This window comes from Lactuca sativa, chromosome 9, assembly GCF_002870075.4.
Source record: "Lactuca sativa cultivar Salinas chromosome 9, Lsat_Salinas_v11, whole genome shotgun sequence".
Taxonomy (NCBI): domain Eukaryota; kingdom Viridiplantae; phylum Streptophyta; class Magnoliopsida; order Asterales; family Asteraceae; genus Lactuca; species Lactuca sativa.
In genome coordinates this window covers 104,128,822-104,134,444 of record NC_056631.2, presented here as the reverse complement: position 1 = coordinate 104,134,444, position 5,623 = coordinate 104,128,822, and positions in this window count along the sequence as shown.

Here is a 5,623-nt window from a genome sequence, read left to right as displayed (position 1 = left end):
TAAGGAGAGAGAAAGATCTGCCCAAATCTTCTATCGAAATACCAAGAGTTTTTCGGAGTGACTGATGCGTGACAGTTGTGGAACCGATGATCACGCAGGAGAGAGAGTGTCAGATTCCGATGAACACGCCTCCCATCAAGCGCCGTTTCTGATAAACCGTTTCAAATTCACACGCGCCTTTCTTTGCCAGAGATGAACCGTTTCAAATTCACACGCTTTCCCTTTGCCGCCGTTTGAAATCAAATCGATTAATCTCCCGCCTGAGTCAGCAACTCTTCATCTTATCCCTTTAATATGTAACGGCATTTTTGAAAAACACACCCACGTGGATTAATTTTGACCACATCTTTATAATTAACCACCAATCCAATGAAAAAGCCTGTAATTATTAGAACCAGAATTTTGGAAAATCAAAGATTTTCGTGCTAAGGGTGTAAAAGAAAAAGAAATAAAACAAATCTTTTTAGGAAAAATTGTGATGTCAATAAAGACACAAAATAAATGATCCCGGGCACGAATCTCTTCCTTTAAAGTCAAGAGAGACCTTAAAGTGTAAATGTGGTTTCCCGTTGAATAACGATCCAACACATTTTAAGAAGTGTTGAAAGGCTTCTTTTAATTAAACTTTTTAGGGTGGCTTAGCTTTGAAATAAGATAGAAAGTGAACAAAGTACTTGTGAGACCGGTGTAGTCTGTTGAACAAGTAGGTTTGAAATAATTTTAAAGTGGCTGGTAAATATAAAATCTCAACAAAAAATTAAAAACTGGATCCCACGGGAAGAAATATTATGGTTTTTAACAATTTCATAGGAATCACACAAAAGAAAATTTTGAGATTGGGTATTGAATTTTGGGTTTCACTCAGCTCGTAGTGGCACGAAACTAAGATCATAAACGCAGTTTTTGAGTAACCATAAACCTCAGTGGTAACTTCTGAGAGTCTCAAGGGTTACGTTTGTGAAACGAATTTAATGGAGAAATGCAATAGAGATGGTGTAAGAAATTAAAGTACCTCTGCTATAGAGAAATAGGACCAAGCAGAAAACTCTTATCTCATGTGAGAAGAGAGTTAGGTAGCTCACGATTAGAATAAATGTGATAGCCTAATTGGGAAGACAGGGTTTGTATATACCAAGTCATTAAGGCTATTATTCAGAATCTGATGAGGCTTTGGGCACATACAACAGCATGCTTCTAGGGACACTTAACTAATTCAATCATTTCTCCACACAAAATAAAGTAAAAAAAATTAAGAACAAAATATTTTTGGAGTTTTTGATATGAAAAGAAAATATAAAAAATAAAAAAATAATAAAAAAAGGTAAGACTGAAAAAGAAGAAAAAAAATAAATAAATAAAAACTTTGGAACCGAACCCGAGCGTTCGGTGGGTTTCGGTTTTGAAAAAAAAATTGAAAAACCGAACCCGAGCGTTCGGTTGGTTTCGGTATTGAAAAATTTTGGAAAACCGAACCCGAGCGTTCGGTTGGTTTCGGTTTTGAAAAATTTTGAAAAACCGAACCCGAGCGTTCGGTTGGTTTCGGTTTTGAAATTTTTTGAAAAACCAAGGAATTTAGACTTCCAAAAAGGAAATACCTTTGACAATAAGATAAACAATGTTGTAAAACAATTGTACATGAAATTTACAACCAAGAAAACTACCTTTAGTTGATGAGCGAGAGGCAGATGATCAACCGAACCCGAACGTTCGGTCTATTTTGCTTCTTACGATTGAGGTTGAGAGGTAGTTTGTGGTACTGACTCTGATTCCATCATACCTAGCCCTTGTAGAATTTTGTTGAATGACGCTTCAGGAAGAGCTTTGGTAAATACATCAGCCAATTGATCAGTGGTTCTAACAAAGTGTACTTCAACGTTTTCATCTTCCACATGATCTTTGATGAAGTGATACCTCCGTGCTATGTGCTTGGTCTTGGAGTGTTGCACTGGGTTATGACAGATCCTAATTGCACTTTCAGAGTCACAATATAGTGGGATCTTTTTCATATTGAGTCCATAGTCTCGGAGTTGACTCTGGATCCAAATCACTTGAGAGGTACAAGATGCAGCTGCAATGTATTCTGCTTCAGCTGTAGACAAAGACACGCACGTTTGTTTCTTTGATTGCCAGCTAACCAACTTCCTGTCAAGGAATTGGCATCCGCCAGTGGTGCTTTTCTTGTCGAGTCCACAACCTCCAAGGTCTGCATCTGAGTAGGCTTGAACGAAGAAGCCTGAGTTGGAAGGGTACCATAGACCTAAAGAGGTAGTTTGCTTGAGATATCGTAAAATGTTCTTCACTGCAAGCATGTGAGGTTCGTGTGGGTTTGCCTGAAATCTAGCACAGTAACAAACTGAAAATATTATGTCAGGCCTGCTAGCAGTGAGATACATCAGTGAGCCTATCATCTGATGATAAAGCGTAATATCAACAACCGGTTTGTCCAAGGATGGGGTGAGCTTGGTGCCGAACGCCATTGGAACTTTGACTTTGGAATCTCCCATCATGCCAAATTTTGCAAGGAGAGTCTTCGTGTAAGCTTCCTGATTAATAAAGATGCCTTCGGGTCCCTGTCTAATATTTAAACCAAGGAAAAAGTTAATAGGACCCATTGAGCTCATTTCAAATTTAGTCTCCATCAGCTTTCTGAAATCAGCCGTTAAGTTGGGATTCGTAGAGCCAAAGATCATATCATCGATGTAAATTTGAACAATCATAAGGTGGTTACCTTCCTTCTTGCGAAAGAAGGTTGGGTCAACCGAACCTTGTTTGAATTTGGACATCTTTAAAAATTTAGTCAGTGTTTCATACCAGGCTCTCGGAGCTTGTTTCAGTCCATACACGGCTTTATACAAAATGTAACAATGATTAGGATACTTTTCATTCACGAATCCAGGAGGTTGCTCCACATACACAGTTTCTTCGAGTTCTCCCTTGAGAAATGCACACTTGACGTCCATTTGGTAGACCTCAAAGTTTTTGTGGGCAGCATAGGCTAGAAATATTCTGACTGATTCCAGCCTGGCTACAGGAGCGAAAGTCTCTTCATAGTCAATGCCTTCCTCCTGACGGTATCCTTTCACTACCAGACGCGCTTTGTTCCTTATAACGTTCCCTTCCTTGTCCATTTTGTTCCTGAAGACCCATTTGAGACCAACAACCGAGGCATCTGGAGGAGTTGGAATAAGTCGCCAAACTTTGTTCCTTTCAAATTCATTCATTTTGTCTTGCATAGCTTGAACCCAATCGGAGTGATCAAGAGCAGTGTTAACTGTCTTTGGTTCAACTTTTGATACGAATGAGTTAAACATGCAGAATTTGACTTTTGAAAACAAGGAAGTCTGTTTTGCCTTGAGTTGTGATCGAGTCAGAACTTTTTCAGATACATCACCAACAACTTGAGAGACAGGATGATCTCTGGTCCATTTGGTGAGAGGAGGGTAGTTTGGATCAAAGGTTGGATCTAATTCAGCGTGTATCATTTCTTCTGATTCGGACTAGCTTTCATAGTCGTAAGACATATCAGCATGCTCCCCCTCGATAGATGATCTTACAGGAATGTCTTGAGAATCTTGAGCTTCAGTGGTTTCTTGTGGTGCTGAGCTTTCGGGCGTTGATGCACCTTCAGATGGTGAGGCACTTTCGGTTGGCGAAGTGCTTTCGGTTGGCAAAGCACTTTCGGGAGTAGTTTGAGACCTTAGCTCCCCCTCAACATGTGAGCTCGGCTGGGATGATGATGGTGGATTCTCCCCCTCGACTGAAGCATTGGGTGATGGAGACTCATCAGAACTTGATCCTCCTTCATTCATTCTCCTTGCAGCGTCTTCAACAATTTGCTTCATGTGATCTACCTTGTTGTCTGCCGCACTCGCTTCAGAGAGAGTGGCCCTCTCTGGTTCATCAAATAGCTCCATGAACTTCTCGAATAGATTGGCGATCGAGGCTGTGACTTGGCCAGTTTGAGGAAAGATTTCCCCAGCTGTGTCTTCGTTGGCCTTTAGCTTTTTGACATAGCTATCATCAAAAGTCACGTAGTAAGTTTCTTCTATTCTCCTCGAACGCTTGTTTAATACCCTGTACGCTTTAGAAGTGAGAGAATAGCCCAGGAATATCCCTTCATCAGCTTTGACATCGAACTTGTTGCGGTTTTCTTTAGAATTGAAGATAAAACACCGTGAACCGAACACATGGAAAAACTTCACGTTTGGCTTCCTGTTGTTGATGATCTCATAAAGAGTGAGAGTGAAGCGCTTGTTGAGATATAACCTGTTCTGTGTAAAACAGGCAGCAGAAATAGCATCAGCCCAAAAATATAAGGGTAAAGAAGCGAAACTAAGCATGGTTCGGGCTGCTTCACATAAAGATCGGTTTCGTCTTTCGACAATTCCGTTCTGTTGAGGTGTGTAGGGAGCTGAGAAGTTGTGACTGATTCCCTTTTCTGCCAGTAATTCTTCGAATTCTCTATTTTTGAACTCCAATCCATTGTCGCTCCTAACGTTGCGAACGACCTTCTTCAGCTGTACTTCAATCTGCTTGATGAACACTTTTAGCTTGTGAGTCGCTTCAGATTTAAGCTTCAGAAAGAACACCCATGTAAAACGTGAAAAGTCATCAACAATAACAAGAATATACTTGCTACCACCGATGCTTTCGATAGATGATGGACCACACAAATCAATATGAAGTAATTCTAGTGGTTCAACAACTTTAGTGTTTATTATAGATGGATGACTTTGACGACTCTGCTTCCCCATTTCACATGCAACACACAAATGATCTCTATCGTACTTGAGCAATGGAAGACCTCGAACATGACCTCCAGTAACAAGTTTGTTGATATCTTTAAAGTTGAGATGAGAGAGTCTTCGGTGCCACAGCCAGCTTTCGTCAGATTGTGCTTTGGATAACAGGCAGATAGCTGGGTTTCCTTTGATGGGTTTGAGGTTTAGAGGAAACATTTCACCTTTACGCTCTGATTTGAGAATAACTCTTTTCGTCTTCTTCTCAATTATTTCAGAGCCCTCATCGTCAAATGAAACTTTGAGACCGGTACCTCCAACAAGTTGAGATACACTGATGAGATTGTGTTGTAATCCTTCCACATATGCAACCTTCCGTATCGTGAAATCACCGTTTGTAATCATTCCATAGCCTTTTATGGTGCCGAAGGAGTTGTTACCGAACTTGACATTTCCACCGTTTGAAAGAGACCTGTATTCTCTTAGCTCTTCCTTTCTCCCTGTCATGTGACGCGAGCAACCACTATCAATGTACCATTCTTCGTCAAACTGCTTGTCACTGATAACCTGCAAAAATTAAGCAGATTTAGGAACCCAAAGTTTCTTGGGTCCTCGTGAGCCTTTCACAGGAACAGGAATAGTAAGAGAGATGTCAACTAAATATGTTCTTTTTATTAGTGTTGTTTCATCTTTCTTTTTGATGGTAAAAACTTTAATTTTATTGGGATTCGATGCTTTCGGTTTTGACTCTGGTATAACAACTGAAACCTTCTATTTTCCTTTTTGTTCAGCTGATGATTGAGATTTTTGAGAAGGAACAGAATGGAATTTAGGACAAGGTGGAGAAGAGTTAGAAGAGTTTGAAGAATTAGAAGAGTTAGAAT